Here is a 17,005-nt window from a genome sequence, read left to right as displayed (position 1 = left end):
AATTAAGTTTCCTACTTTTTATGTTCTATGATATTTTTTGATCAGACGAGTAGTTCTCGAGATATATCGAGATATTTAAAAGTTCCGAAGCCGCACCAACATAATAGAGATACAGAAACACCGTGGCCCCTTTCTTTGAGATAACTCTGCACTATTGCGAGCTGGAAATGCCACTTCCAGTTTAGCTGTGCAGAAGAAGAACATCAAGAAGAAGAAATATCTCGAAATATGTCCGTTAGGCCCCTTCCCTTGAGATAAATCTGCAAATATCTCGGAAACGAAGCGAGCTATGGCAAAATATTAAGAGACCTTTTTTGTAGAGAATTAAGTTTCCTACTTTTTATGTTCTATAATATTTTTTGATCAGATGCGCAGTTCTCGAGATATATCAAGATATTTAAAAGTTCCGAAGCCGCACCAACATAATAGAGATACAGAAACACCGTGGCCCCTTTCTTTGATATAACTCTGCACTATTGCGAGCTGGAAATGCCACTTCCAGTTTAGCTGTGCAGAAGAAGAACAACAAGAAGAAGAAATATCTCGAAATATGTCCGTTAGGCCCCTTCCCTTGAGATAAATCTGCAAATATCTCGGAAACGAAGCGAGCTATGGCAAAATGTTAAGAGACCTTTTTTGTAGAGAATTAAGTTTCCTACTTTTTATGTTCTATGATATTTTTTGATCAGACGCGTAGTTCTCGAGATATATCAAGATATTTAAAAGTTCCGAAGCCGCACCAACATAATAGAGATACAGAAACACCGTGGCCCCTTTCTTTGAGATAACTCTGCACTATTGCGAGCTGCAAATGCCACTTCCAGCTTAGCTGTGCAGAGGAAGAACAACAAGAAGAAGAAATATCTCGAAATATGTCCGTCAGGCCAGTTCCTTTGAGCTGAATCTGCAAATATCTCGGAAACGAAGCGAGCTATGGCAAAATGTTAAGAGACGTTTTTTGTAGAGATTATGTTTCCTACAATTTATGTTCTATGATATTTTTTGATCAGAAGCGTAGTTTTCGAGATATATCGAGATATTTAAAAGTTCCGAAGACGCACCAACATAATAGAGATACAGAAACACCGTGGCCCCTTTCTTTGAGATAACTGTGCACTAGTGCGAGCCGCAAATGCCACTTCCAGCTTAGCTGTGCAGAAGAAGAACAACAAGAAGAAGAAATATCTCGAAATATGTCCGTCAGACCCCTTCCCTTGAGATATATCTGCAAATATCTCGGAAACGAAGCGAGCTATGGCAAAATGTTAAGAGACAGTTTTTGTAGAGAATTAAGTTTCCTACTTTTTATGTTCTATGATATTTTTTGATCAGACGAGTAGTTCTCGAGATATATCGAGATATTTAAAAGTTCCGAAGCCGCACCAACATAATAGAGATACAGAAACACCGTGGCCCCTTTCTTTGAGATAACTCTGCACTAGTGCGAGCCGCAAATGCCACTTCCAGCTTAGCTGTGCAGAAGAAGAACAACAAGAAGAAGAAATATCTCGAAATATGTCCGTCAGGCCCCTTCCCTTGAGATAAATATGCAAATATCTCGGAAACGAAGCGAGCTATGGCAAAATGTTAAGAGACCTTTTTTGTAGAGAATTAAGTTTCCTACTTTTTATGTTCTATGATATTTTTTGATCAGATGCGTAGTTCTCGAGATATATCAAGATATTTAAAAGTTCCGAAGCCGCACCAACATAATAGAGATACAGAAACACCGTGGCCCCTTTCTTTGAGATAACTCTGCACTATTGCGAGCTGCAAATGCCACTTCCAGCTTAGCTGTGCAGAGGAAGAACAACAAGAAGAAGAAATATCTCGAAATATGTCCGTCAGGCCAGTTCCTTTGAGCTGAATCTGCAAATATCTCGGAAACGAAGCGAGCTATGGCAAAATGTTAAGAGACGTTTTTTGTAGACAATTATGTTTCCTACAATTTATGTTCTATGATATTTTTTGATCAGAAGCGTAGTTTTCGAGATATATCGAGATATTTAAAAGTTCCGAAGACGCACCAACATAATAGAGATACAGAAACACCGTGGCCCCTTTCTTTGAGATAACTGTGCACTAGTGCGAGCCGCAAATGCCACTTCCAGCTTAGCTGTGCAGAAGAAGAACAACAAGAAGAAGAAATATCTCGAAATATGTCCGTCAGGCCCCTTCCCTTGAGATAAATATGCAAATATCTCGGAAACGAAGCGAGCTATGGCAAAATGTTAAGAGACCTTTTTTGTAGAGAATTAAGTATCCTACTTTTTATGTTCTATGATATTTTTTGATCAGATGCGTAGTTCTCGAGATATATCAAGATATTTAAAAGTTCCGAAGCCGCACCAACATAATAGAGATACAGAAACACCGTGGCCCCTTTCTTTGAGATAACTCTGCACTATTGCGAGCTGCAAATGCCACTTCCAGCTTAGCTGTGCAGAGGAAGAACAACAAGAAGAAGAAATATCTCGAAATATGTCCGTCAGGCCAGTTCCTTTGAGCTGAATCTGCAAATATCTCGGAAACGAAGCGAGCTATGGCAAAATGTTAACAGACGTTTTTTGTAGAGATTATGTTTCCTACAATTTATGTTCTATGATATTTTTTGATCAGAAGCGTAGTTTTCGAGATATATCGAGATATTTAAAAGTTCCGAAGACGCACCAACATAATAGAGATACAGAAACACCGTGGCCCCTTTCTTTGAGATAACTGTGCACTAGTGCGAGCCGCAAATGCCACTTCCAGCTTAGCTGTGCAGAAGAAGAACAACAAGAAGAAGAAATATCTCGAAATATGTCCGTCAGGCCCCTTCCCCTTGAGATATATCTGCAAATATCTCGGAAACGAAGCGAGCTATGGCAAAATGTTAAGAGACAGTTTTTGTAGAGAATTAAGTTTCCTACTTTTTATGTTCTATGATATTTTTTGATCAGACGAGTAGTTCTCGAGATATATCGAGATATTTAAAAGTTCCGAAGCGGCACCAACATAATAGAGATACAGAAACACCGTGGCCCCTTTCTTTGAGATAACTCTGCACTAGTGCGAGCCGCAAATGCCACTTCCAGCTTAGCTGTGCAGAAGAAGAACAACAAGAAGAAGAAATATCTCGAAATATGTCCGTCAGGCCCCTTCCCTTGAGATAAATATGCAAATATCTCGGAAACGAAGCGAGCTATGGCAAAATGTTAAGAGACCTTTTTTGTAGAGAATTAAGTATCCTACTTTTTATGTTCTATGATATTTTTTGATCAGATGCGTAGTTCTCGAGATATATCAAGATATTTAAAAGTTCCGAAGCCGCACCAACATAATAGAGATACAGAAACACCGTGGCCCCTTTCTTTGAGATAACTCTGCACTATTGCGAGCTGCAAATGCCACTTCCAGCTTAGCTGTGCAGAGGAAGAACAACAAGAAGAAGAAATATCTCGAAATATGTCCGTCAGGCCAGTTCCTTTGAGCTGAATCTGCAAATATCTCGGAAACGAAGCGAGCTATGGCAAAATGTTAAGAGACGTTTTTTGTAGAGATTATGTTTCCTACAATTTATGCTCTATGATATTTTTTGATCAGAAGCGTAGTTTTCGAGATATATCGAGATATTTAAAAGTTCCGAAGACGCACCAACAGAATAGAGATACAGAAACACCGTGGCCCCTTTCTTTGAGATAACTGTGCACTAGTGCGAGCCGCAAATGCCACTTCCAGCTTAGCTGTGCAGAAGAAGAATAACAAGAAGAAGAAATATCTCGAAATATGTCCGTCAGGCCCCTTCCCCTTGAGATATATCTGCAAATATCTCGGAAACGAAGCGAGCTATGGCAAAATGTTAAGAGACAGTTTTTGTAGAGAATTAAGTTTCCTACTTTTTATGTTCTATGATATTTTTTGATCAGACGAGTAGTTCTCGAGATATATCGAGATATTTAAAAGTTCCGAAGCCGCACCAACATAATAGAGATACAGAAACACCGTGGCCCCTTTCTTTGAGATAACTCTGCACTAGTGCGAGCCGCAAATGCCACTTCCAGCTTAGCTGTGCAGAAGAAGAACAACAAGAAGAAGAAATATCTCGAAATATGTCCGTCAGGCCCCTTCCCTTGAGATAAATATGCAAATATCTCGGAAACGAAGCGAGCTATGGCAAAATGTTAAGAGACCTTTTTTGTAGAGAATTAAGTTTCCTACTTTTTATGTTCTATGATATTTTTTGATCAGATGCGTAGTTCTCGAGATATATCAAGATATTTAAAAGTTCCGAAGCCGCACCAACATAATAGAGATACAGAAACACCGTGGCCCCTTTCTTTGAGATAACTCTGCACTATTGCGAGCTGCAAATGCCACTTCCAGCTTAGCTGAGCAGAGGAAGAACAACAAGAAGAAGAAATATCTCGAAATATGTCCGTCAGGCCAGTTCCTTTGAGCTGAATCTGCAAATATCTCGGAAACGAAGCGAGCTATGGCAAAATGTTAAGAGACGTTTTTTGTAGACAATTATGTTTCCTACAATTTATGTTCTATGATATTTTTTGATCAGAAGCGTAGTTTTCGAGATATATCGAGATATTTAAAAGTTCCGAAGACGCACCAACATAATAGAGATACAGAAACACCGTGGCCCCTTTCTTTGAGATAACTGTGCACTAGTGCGAGCCGCTAATGCCACTTCCAGCTTAGCTGTGCAGAAGAAGAACAACAAGAAGAAGAAATATCTCGAAATATGTCCGTCAGGCCCCTTCCCTTGAGATATATCTGCAAATATCTCGGAAACGAAGCGAGCTATGGCAAAATGTTAAGAGACAGTTTTTGTAGAGAATTAAGTTTCCTACTTTTTATGTTCTATGATATTTTTTGATCAGACGAGTAGTTCTCGAGATATATCGAGATATTTAAAAGTTCCGAAGCCGCACCAACATAATAGAGATACAGAAACACCGTGGCCCCTTTCTTTGAGATAACTCTGCACTATTGCGAGCTGCAAATGCCACGTCCAGCTTAGCTGTGCAGAGGAAGAACAACAAGAAGAAGAAATATCTCGAAATATGTCCGTCAGGCCAGTTCCTTTGAGCTGAATCTGCAAATATCTCGGAAACGAAGCGAGCTATGGCAAAATGTTAAGAGACCTTTTTTGTAGAGAATAATGTTTCCTACAATTTACGTTCTATGATATTTTTTGATCAGAAGCGTAGTTTTCGAGATATATCGAGATATTTAAAAGTTCCGAAGGCGCACCAACATAATAGAGATACAGAAACACCGTGGCCCCTTTCTTTGAGATAACTCTGCACTAGTGCGAGCCGCAAATGCCACTTCCAGCTTAGCTGTGCAGAAGAAGAACAACAAGAAGAAGAAATATCTCGAAATATGTCCGTCAGGCCCCTTCCCTTGAGATAAATCTGCAAATATCTCGGAAACGAAGCGAGCTATGGCAAAATGTTAAGAGACCTTTTTTGTAGAGAATTAGGTTTTCTACTTTTTATCTTCTATGATATTTTTTGATCAGATGCGTAGTTCTCGAGATATATCAAGATATTTAAAAGTTCCGAAGCCGCACCAACATAATAGAGATACAGAAACACCGTGGCCCCTTTCTTTGAGATAACTCTGCACTATTGCGAGCTGCAAATGCCACTTCCAGCTTAGCTGAGCAGAGGAAGAACAACAAGAAGAAGAAATATCTCGAAATATGTCCGTCAGGCCAGTTCCTTTGAGCTGAATCTGCAAATATCTCGGAAACGAAGCGAGCTATGGCAAAATGTTAAGAGACGTTTTTTGTAGACAATTATGTTTCCTACAATTTATGTTCTATGATATTTTTTGATCAGAAGCGTAGTTTTCGAGATATATCGAGATATTTAAAAGTTCCGAAGACGCACCAACATAATAGAGATACAGAAACACCGTGGCCCCTTTCTTTGAGATAACTGTGCACTAGTGCGAGCCGCTAATGCCACTTCCAGCTTAGCTGTGCAGAAGAAGAACAACAAGAAGAAGAAATATCTCGAAATATGTCCGTCAGGCCCCTTCCCTTGAGATATATCTGCAAATATCTCGGAAACGAAGCGAGCTATGGCAAAATGTTAAGAGACAGTTTTTGTAGAGAATTAAGTTTCCTACTTTTTATGTTCTATGATATTTTTTGATCAGACGAGTAGTTCTCGAGATATATCGAGATATTTAAAAGTTCCGAAGCCGCACCAACATAATAGAGATACAGAAACACCGTGGCCCCTTTCTTTGAGATAACTCTGCACTAGTGCGAGCCGCAAATGCCACTTCCAGCTTAGCTGTGCAGAAGAAGAACAACAAGAAGAAGAAATATCTCGAAATATGTCCGTCAGGCCCCTTCCCTTGAGATAAATATGCAAATATCTCGGAAACGAAGCGAGCTATGGCAAAATGTTAAGAGACCTTTTTTGTAGAGAATTAAGTTTCCTACTTTTTATGTTCTATGATATTTTTTGATCAGATGCGTAGTTCTCGAGATATATCAAGATATTTAAAAGTTCCGAAGCCGCACCAACATAATAGAGATACAGAAACACCGTGGCCCCTTTCTTTGAGATAACTCTGCACTATTGCGAGCTGCAAATGCCACTTCCAGCATAGCTGTGCAGAAGAAGAACAACAAGAAGAAGAAATATCTCGAAATATGTCCGTCAGGCCCCTTCCCTGGAGATAAATCTGCAAATATCTCGGAAACGAAGCGAGCTATGGCAAAATGTTAAGAGACGTTTTTTGTAGAGAATTAAGTTTCCTACTTTTTATGTTCTATGATATTTTTTGATCAGATGCGTAGTTCTCGAGATATATCAAGATATTTAAAAGTTCCGAAACCGCACCAACATAATAGAGACACAGAAACACCGTGGCCCCTTTCTTTGAGATAACTCTGCACTAGTGCGAGCCGCAAATGCCACTTCCAGCTTAGCTGTGCAGAAGAAGAACAACAAGAAGAACAAATATCTCGAAACATGTCCGTCAGGCCCCTTCCCTTGAGATAAATCTGCAAATATCTCGGAAACGAAGCGAGCTATGGCAAAATGTTAAGAGACTTTATTTGTAGAGAATTATGTTTCCTACAATTTATGTTCTATGATATTTTTTGATCAGAAGCGTAGTTTTCGAGATATATCGAGATATTTAAAAGTTCCGAAGCCGCACCAACATAATAGAGATACAGAAACACCGTGGCCCCATTCTTTGAGATAACTCTGCACTATTGCGAGCTGCAAATGCCACTTCCAGCTTAGCTGTGCAGAAGAAGAACAACAAGAAGAAGAAATATCTCGAAATATGTCCGTCAGGCCCCTTCCCTTGAGATAAATCTGCAAATATCTCGGAAACTAAGCGAGCTATGGCAAAATGTTAAGAGACCTTTTTTGTAGAGAATTAAGTTTTCTACTTTTTATGTTCCATGATATTTTTGATCAGAAGCATAGTTCTCGAGATATATCAAGATATTTAAAAGTTCCGAAGCCGCACCAACATAATAGAGATACAGAAACACCGTGGCCCCTTTCTTTGAGATAACTCTGCACTATTGCGAGCTGGAAATGCCACTTCCAGTTTAGCTGTGCAGAAGAAGAACAACAAGAAGAAGAAATATGTCGAAACATGTCCGTCAGGCCCCTTCCCTTGAGATAAATGTGCAAATATCTCGGAAACGAAGCGAGCTATGGCAAAATGCTGAGAGACCTTTTTTGTGGAGAATTAAGTTTGCTACTTTTTATGTTCTATGATATTTTTTGATCAGATGCGTAGTTCTCGAGATATATCAAGATATTTAAAAGTTCCGAAGCCGCACCAACATAATAGAGATACAGAAACACCGTGGCCCCTTTCTTTGAGATAACTCTGCACTATTGCGAGCTGCAAATGCCACTTCCAGCATAGCTGTGCAGAAGAAGAACAACAAGAAGAAGAAATATCTCGAAATATGTCCGTCAGGCCCCTTCCCTTGAGATAAATCTGCAAATATCTCGGAAACGAAGCGAGCTATGGCAAAATGTTAACAGACGTTTTTTGTAGAGAATTAAGTTTCCTACTATTTATGTTCTATGATATTTTTTGATCAGATGCGTAGTTCTCGAGATATATCAAGATACTTAAAAGTTCCGAAGCCGCACCAACATAATAGAGATACAGAAACACCGTGGCCCCTTTCTTTGAGATAACTCTGCACTATTGCGAGCTGCAAATGCCACTTCCAGCTTCGCTGTGCAGAAGAAGAACAACAAGAAGAAGAAATATCTCGAAATATGTCCGTCAGGCCCCTTCCCTTGAGATATATCTGCAAATATTTCGGAAACGAAACGAGCTATGGCAAAATCTTAAGAGACCTTTTTTGTAGAGAATTATGTTTCCTACAATTTATGTTCTATGATATTTTTTGATCAGAAGCGTAGTTCTCGAGATATATCAAGATATTTAAAAGTTCCGAAGCCGCACCACCATAATAGAGATACAGAAACACCGTGGCCCCTTTCTTTGAGATAACTCTGCACTAGTGCGAGCCGCAAATGCCACTTCCAGCTTAGCTGTGCAGAAGAAGAACAACAAGAAGAAGAAATATCTCGAAATATGTCCGTCAGGCCCCTTCCCTTGAAATAAATATGCAAATATCTCGGAAACGAAGCGAGCTATGGCAAAATGTTAAGAGACCTTTTTTGTAGAGAATTAAGTTTCCTACTTTTTATGTTCTATGATATTTTTTGATCAGATGCGTAGTTCTCGAGATATATCAAGATATTTAAAAGTTCCGAAACCGCACCAACATAATAGAGACACAGAAACACCGTGGCCCCTTTCTTTGAGATAACTCTGCACTAGTGCGAGCCGCAAATGCCACTTCCAGCTTAGCTGTGCAGAGGAAGAACAACAAGAAGAAGAAATATCTCGAAATATGTCCGTTAGGCCCCTTCCCTTGAGATAAATCTGCAAATATCTCGGAAACGAAGCGAGCTATGGCAAAATGTTAAGAGACCTTTTTTGTAGAGAATTAAGTTTCCTACTTTTTATGTTCTATGATATTTTTTGATCAGAAGCGTAGTTTTCGAGATATATCGAGATATTTAAAAGTTCCGAAGCCGCACCAACATAATAGAGATACAGAAACACCGTGGCCCCTTTCTTTGAGATAACTCTGCACTATTGCGAGCTGCAAATGCCACGTCCAGCTTAGCTGTGCAGAGGAAGAACAACAAGAAGAAGAAATATCTCGAAATATGTCCGTCAGGCCAGTTCCTTTGAGCTGAATCTGCAAATATCTCGGAAACGAAGCGAGCTATGGCAAAATGTTAAGAGACCTTTTTTGTAGAGAATAATGTTTCCTACAATTTACGTTCTATGATATTTTTTGATCAGAAGCGTAGTTTTCGAGATATATCGAGATATTTAAAAGTTCCGAAGGCGCACCAACATAATAGAGATACAGAAACACCGTGGCCCCTTTCTTTGAGATAACTCTGCACTAGTGCGAGCCGCAAATGCCACTTCCAGCTTAGCTGTGCAGAAGAAGAACAACAAGAAGAAGAAATATCTCGAAATATGTCCGTCAGGCCCCTTCCCTTGAGATAAATCTGCAAATATCTCGGAAACGAAGCGAGCTATGGCAAAATGTTAAGAGACCTTTTTTGTAGAGAATTAGGTTTTCTACTTTTTATCTTCTATGATATTTTTTGATCAGATGCGTAGTTCTCGAGATATATCAAGATATTTAAAAGTTCCGAAGCCGCACCAACATAATAGAGATACAGAAACACCGTGGCCCCTTTCTTTGAGATAACTCTGCACTATTGCGAGCTGGAAATGCCACTTCCAGTTTAGCTGTGCAGAAGAAGAACAACAAGAAGAAGAAATATGTCGAAACATGTCCGTCAGGCCCCTTCCCTTGAGATAAATGTGCAAATATCTCGGAAACGAAGCGAGCTATGGCAAAATGCTGAGAGACCTTTTTTGTGGAGAATTAAGTTTGCTACTTTTTATGTTCTATGATATTTTTTGATCAGATGCGTAGTTCTCGAGATATATCAAGATATTTAAAAGTTCCGAAGCCGCACCAACATAATAGAGATACAGAAACACCGTGGCCCCTTTCTTTGAGATAACTCTGCACTATTGCGAGCTGCAAATGCCACTTCCAGCTTAGCTGTGCAGAAGAAGAACAACAAGAAGAAGAAATATCGCGAAATATGTCCGTCAGGCCCCTTCCCTTGAGATAAATCTGCAAATATCTCGGAAACGAAGAGAGCTATGGCAAAATGTTAAGAGACCTTTTTTGTAGAGAATTAAGTTTCCTACTTTTTATGTTCTATGATATTTTTTGATCAGAAGCGTAGTTTTCGAGATATATCGAGATATTTAAAAGTTCCGAAGCCGCACCAACATAATAGAGATACAGAAACACCGTGGCCCCTTTCTTTGAGATAACTGTGTACTAGTGCGAGCCGCAAATGCCACTTCCAGCTTAGCTGTGCAGAAGAAGAACAACAAGAAGAAGAAATATCTCGAAATATGTCCGTCAGGCCCCTTCCCTTGAGATAAATCTGCAAATATCTCGGAAACGAAGCGAGCTATGGCAAAATGTTAGGAGACCTTTCTTGGAGAGAATTAAGTTTCCTACTTTTTATGTAGTATGATATTTTTTGATCAGATGCGTAGTTCTCGAGATATATCAAGATATTTAAAAGTTCCGAAGCCGCACCAACATAATAGAGATACAGAAACACCGTGGCCCCTTTCTTTGAGATAACTCTGCACTATTGCGAGCTGCAAATGCCACTTCCAGCTTAGCTGTGCAGAAGAAGAACAACAAGAAGAAGAAATATCGCGAAATATGTCCGTCAGGCCCCTTCCCTTGAGATAAATCTGCAAATATCTCGGAAACGAAGAGAGCTATGGCAAAATGTTAAGAGACCTTTTTTGTAGAGAATTAAGTTTCCTACTTTTTATGTTCTATGATATTTTTTGATCAGAAGCGTAGTTTTCGAGATATATCGAGATATTTAAAAGTTCCGAAGCCGCACCAACATAATAGAGATACAGAAACACCGTGGCCCCTTTCTTTGAGATAACTGTGTACTAGTGCGAGCCGCAAATGCCACTTCCAGCTTAGCTGTGCAGAAGAAGAACAACAAGAAGAAGAAATATCTCGAAATATGTCCGTCAGGCCCCTTCCCTTGAGATAAATCTGCAAATATCTCGGAAACGAAGCGAGCTATGGCAAAATGTTAGGAGACCTTTCTTGGAGAGAATTAAGTTTCCTACTTTTTATGTAGTATGATATTTTTTGATCAGATGCGTAGTTCTCGAGATATATCAAGATATTTAAAAGTTCCGAAGCCGCACCAACATAACAGAGATACAGAAACACCGTGGCCCCTTTCTTTGAGATAACTCTGCACTATTGCGCGCTGCAAATGCCACTTCCAGCTTAGCTGTGCAGAAGAAGAACAACATGAAGAAGAAATATCTCGAAATATGTCCGTCAGGCCCCTTCCCTTGAGATAAATCTGCAAATATCTCGGAAACGAAGCGAGCTATGGCAAAATGTTAAGAGACCTTTTTTGTAGAGAATTAAGTTTCCTACTTTTTATGTTCTATGATATTTTTCGATCAGAGGCGTAGTTCTCGAGATATATCAAGATATTTAAAAGTTCCGAAGCCGCACCAACATAATAGAGATACAGAAACACCGTGGCCCCTTTCTTTGAGATAACTCTGCACTATTGCGACCTACAAATGCCACTTCCAGCTTAGCTGTGCAGAAGAAGAACAACAAGAAGAAGAAATATCTCGAAATATGTCCGTCAGGCCCCTTCCCTTGGGATATATCTGCAAATATCTCGGAAACGAAGCGAGCTATGGCAAAATGTTAGGAGACCTTTCTTGGAGAGAATTAAGTTTCCTACTTTTTATGTAGTATGATATTTTTTGATCAGATGCGTAGTTCTCGAGATATATCAAGATATTTAAAAGTTCCGAAGCCGCACCAACATAACAGAGATACAGAAACACCGTGGCCCCTTTCTTTGAGATAACTCTGCACTATTGCGCGCTGCAAATGCCACTTCCAGCTTAGCTGTGCAGAAGAAGAACAACATGAAGAAGAAATATCTCGAAATATGTCCGTCAGGCCCCTTCCCTTGAGATAAATCTGCAAATATCTCGGAAACGAAGCGAGCTATGGCAAAATGTTAAGAGACCTTTTTTGTAGAGAATTAAGTTTCCTACTTTTTATGTTCTATGATATTTTTCGATCAGAGGCGTAGTTCTCGAGATATATCAAGATATTTAAAAGTTCCGAAGCCGCACCAACATAATAGAGATACAGAAACACCGTGGCCCCTTTCTTTGAGATAACTCTGCACTATTGCGACCTACAAATGCCACTTCCAGCTTAGCTGTGCAGAAGAAGAACAACAAGAAGAAGAAATATCTCGAAATATGTCCGTCAGGCCCCTTCCCTTGGGATATATCTGCAAATATCTCGGAAACGAAGCGAGCTATGGCAAAATGTTAAGAGACGTTTTTTGTAGAGAATTATGTTTCCTACAATTTATGTTCTATGACATTTTTTGATCAGAAGGGTAGTTTTCGAGATATATCGAGATATTTAAAAGTTCCGAAGCCGCACCAACATAATAGAGATACAGAAACACCGTGGCCCCTTTCTTTGAGATAACTCTGCACTATTGCGACCTGCAAATGCCACTTCCAGCTTAGCTGTGCAGAAGAAGAACAACAAGAAGAAGAAATATCTCGAAATATGTCCGTCAGGCCCCTTCCCTTGGGATATATCTGCAAATATCTCGGAAACGAAGCGAGCTATGGCAAAATGTTAAGAGACGTTTTTTGTAGAGAATTACGTTTCCTACAATTTATGTTCTATGATATTTTTTGATCAGAAGCGTAGTTTTCGAGATATATCGAGATATTTAAAAGTTCCGAAGCCGCACCAACATAACAGAGATACAGAAACACCGTGGCCCCTTTCTTTGAGATAACTCTGCACTATTGCGAGCTGGAAATGCCACTTCCAGTTTAGCTGTGCAGACGAAGAACAACATGAAGAAGAAATATCTCGAAATATGTCCGTCAGGCCCCTTCCCTTGAGATAAATCTGCAAATATCTCGGAAACGAAGCGAGCTATGGCAAAATGCTGAGAGACCTTTTTTGTAGAGAATAATGTTTCCTACAATTTATGTTCTATGATATTTTTTGATCAGATGCGTAGTTCTCGAGATATATCAAGATATTTAAAAGTTCCGAAGCCGCACCAACATAATAGAGATACAGAAACACCGTGGCCCCTTTCTTTGAGATAACTCTGCACTATTGCGAGCTGCAAATGCCACTTCCAGCTTAGCTGTGCAGAAGAAGAACAACATGAAAAAGAAATATCTCGAAATATGTCCGTCAGGCCCCTTCCCTTGAGATAAATCTGCAAATATCTCGGAAACGAAGCGAGCTATGGCAAAATGTTAAGAGACCTTTTTTGTAGAGAATAATGTTTCCTACAATTTACGTTCTATGATATTTTTTGATCAGAAGCGTAGTTTTCGAGATATATCGAGATATTTAAAAGTTCCGAAGCCGCACCAACATAATAGAGATACAGAATCACCGTGGCCCCTTTCTTTGAGATAACTCTGCACTATTGGGAGCTGCAAATGCCACTTCCAGCTTAGCTGTGCAGAAGAAGAACAACAAGAAGAAGAAATATCTCGAAATATGTCCGTCAGGCCCCTTCCCTTGAGATAAATCTGCAAATATCTCGGAAACGAAGAGAGCTATGGCAAAATGTTAAGAGACCTTTTTTGTAGAGAATTAAGTTTCCTACAATTTATGTTCTATGATATTTTTTGATCAGAAGCGTAGTTTTCGAGATATATCGAGATATTTAAAAGTTCCGAAGCCGCACCAACATAATAGAGATACAGAAACACCGTGGCCCCTTTCTTTGAGATAACTTTGCACTATTGCGAGCTGTAAATGCCACTTTCAGCTTATCTGTGCAGAAGAAGAACAACAAGAAGAAGAAATATCTCGAAATATGTCCGTCAGGCCCCTTCCCTTGAGATATATCTGCAAATATCTCGGAAACGAAGCGAGCTATGGCAAAATGTTAAGAGACCTTTTTTGTAGAGAATTATGTTTCCTACAATTTATGTTCTATGATATTTTTTGATCAGAAGCGTAGTTTTCGAGATATATCGAGATATTTAAAAGTTCCGAAGCCGCACCAACATAATAGAGATACAGAAACACCGTGGCCCCTTTCTCTGAGATAACTCTGCACTAGTGCGAGCCGCAAATGCCACTTCCAGCTTAGCTGTGCAGAAGAAGAACAACAAGAAGAAGAAATATCTCGAAATATGTCCGTCAGGCCCCTTCCCTTGAGATATATCTGCAAATATCTCGGAAACGAAGCGAGCTATGGCAAAATGTTAAGAGACCTTTTTTGTAGAGAATTATGTTTCCTACAATTTATGTTCTATGATATTTTTTGATCAGAAGCGTAGTTTTCGAGATATATCGAGATATTTAAAAGTTCCGAAGCCGCACCAACATAATAGAGATACAGAAACACCGTGGCCCCTTTCTCTGAGATAACTCTGCACTAGTGCGAGCCGCAAATGCCACTTCCAGCTTAGCTGTGCAGAAGAAGAACAACAAGAAGAAGAAATATCTCGAAATATGTCCGTCAGGCCCCTTCCCTTGAGATATATCTGCAAATATCTCGGAAACGAAGCGAGCTATGGCAAAATGTTAAGAGACCTTTTTTGTAGAGAATTATGTTTCCTACAATTTATGTTCTATGATATTTTTTGATCAGAAGCGTAGTTTTCGAGATATATCGAGATATTTAAAAGTTCCGAAGCCGCACCAACATAATAGAGATACAGAAACACCGTGGCCCCTTTCTCTGAGATAACTCTGCACTAGTGCGAGCCGCAAATGCCACTTCCAGCTTAGCTGTGCAGAAGAAGAACAACAAGAAGAAGAAATATCTCGAAATATGTCCGTCAGGCCCCTTCCCTTGAGATATATCTGCAAATATCTCGGAAACGAAGCGAGCTATGGCAAAATGTTAAGAGACCTTTTTTGTAGAGAATTATGTTTCCTACAATTTATGTTCTATGATATTTTTTGATCAGAAGCGTAGTTTTCGAGATATATCGAGATATTTAAAAGTTCCGAAGCCGCACCAACATAATAGAGATACAGAAACACCGTGGCCCCTTTCTCTGAGATAACTCTGCACTAGTGCGAGCCGCAAATGCCACTTCCAGCTTAGCTGTGCAGAAGAAGAACAACAAGAAGAAGAAATATCTCGAAATATGTCCGTCATGCCCCTTCCCTTGAGATAAATCTGCAAATATCTCGGAAACGAAGCGAGCTATGGCAAAATGTTAAGAGACCTTTTTTGTAGAGAATTAAGTTTCCTACTTTTTATGTTCTATGATATTTTTTGATCAGATGCGTAGTTCTCGAGATATATCAAGATATTTAAAAGTTCCGAAGCCGCACCAACATAATAGAGATACAGAAACACCGTGGCCCATTTCTTTGAGATAACTGTGTACTAGTGCGAGCCGCAAATGCCACTTCCAGCTTAGCTGTGCAGAAGAAGAACAACAAGAAGAAGAAATATCTCGAAATATGTCCGTCAGGCCCCTTCCCTTGAGATAAATCTGCAAATATCTCGGAAACGAAGCGAGCTATGGCAAAATGTTAAGAGACCTTTCTTGTAGAGAATTAAGTTTCCTACTTTTTATGTAGTATGATATTTTTTGATCAGATGCGTAGTTCTCGAGATATATCAAGATATTTAAAAGTTCCGAAGCCGCACCAACATAACAGAGATACAGAAACACCGTGGCCCCTTTCTTTGAGATAACTCTGCACTATTGCGCGCTGCAAATGCCACTTCCAGCTTAGCTGTGCAGAAGAAGAACAACATGAAGAAGAAATATCTCGAAATATGTCCGTCAGGCCCCTTCCCTTGAGATAAATCTGCAAATATCTCGGAAACGAAGCGAGCTATGGCAAAATGTTAAGAGACCTTTTTTGTAGAGAATAATGTTTCCTACAATTTACGTTCTATGATATTTTTTGATCAGAAGCGTAGTTTTCGCGATATATCGAGATATTTAAAAGTTCCGAAGGCGCACCAACATAATAGAGATACAGAAACACCGTGGCCCCTTTCTTTGAGATAACTCTGCACTATTGCGACCTACAAATGCCACTTCCAGCTTAGCTGTGCAGAAGAAGAACAACAAGAAGAAGAAATATCTCGAAATATGTCCGTCAGGCCAGTTCCTTTGAGCTGAATCTGCAAATATCTCGGAAACGAAGCGAGCTATGACAAAATGTTAAGAGACGTTTTTTGTAGAGAATTATGTTTCCTACAATTTATGTTCTATGATATTTTTTGATCAGAAGCGTAGTTTTCGAGATATATCGAGATATTTAAAAGTTCCGAAGCCGCACCAACATAATAGGGATACAGAAACACCGTGGCCCCTTTCTTTGAGATAAATCTGCACTACTGCGAGCCGCAAATGCCACTTCCAGCTTAGCTGTGCAGAAGAAGAACAACAAGAAGAAGAAATATCTCGAAATATGTCCGTCAGGCCCCTTCCCTTGAGATATATCTGCAAATATCTCGGAAACGAAGCGAGCTATGGCGAAATGTTAAGAGACCTTTTTTGTAGAGAATTAAGTTTCCTACTTTTTATCTTCTATGATATTTTTTGATCAGATGCGTAGTTCTCGAGATATATCAAGATATTTAAAAGTTCCGAAGCCGCACCAACATAATAGAGATACAGAAACACCGTGGCTCCTCTCTTTGAGATAACTCTGCACTATTGCGAGCTGCAAATGCCACTTCCAGCTTAGCTGTGCAGAAGAAGAACAACAAGAAGAAGAAATATCTCGAAATATGTCCGTCAGGCCCCTTCCCTTGAGATAAATCTG

The sequence above is a fragment of the Osmia lignaria genome, unplaced genomic scaffold (assembly GCF_051020975.1).
Source record: "Osmia lignaria lignaria isolate PbOS001 unplaced genomic scaffold, iyOsmLign1 scaffold0002, whole genome shotgun sequence".
In the NCBI taxonomy this organism is placed as follows: domain Eukaryota; kingdom Metazoa; phylum Arthropoda; class Insecta; order Hymenoptera; family Megachilidae; genus Osmia; species Osmia lignaria.
Note: the sequence above shows the minus strand (reverse complement) of the source record.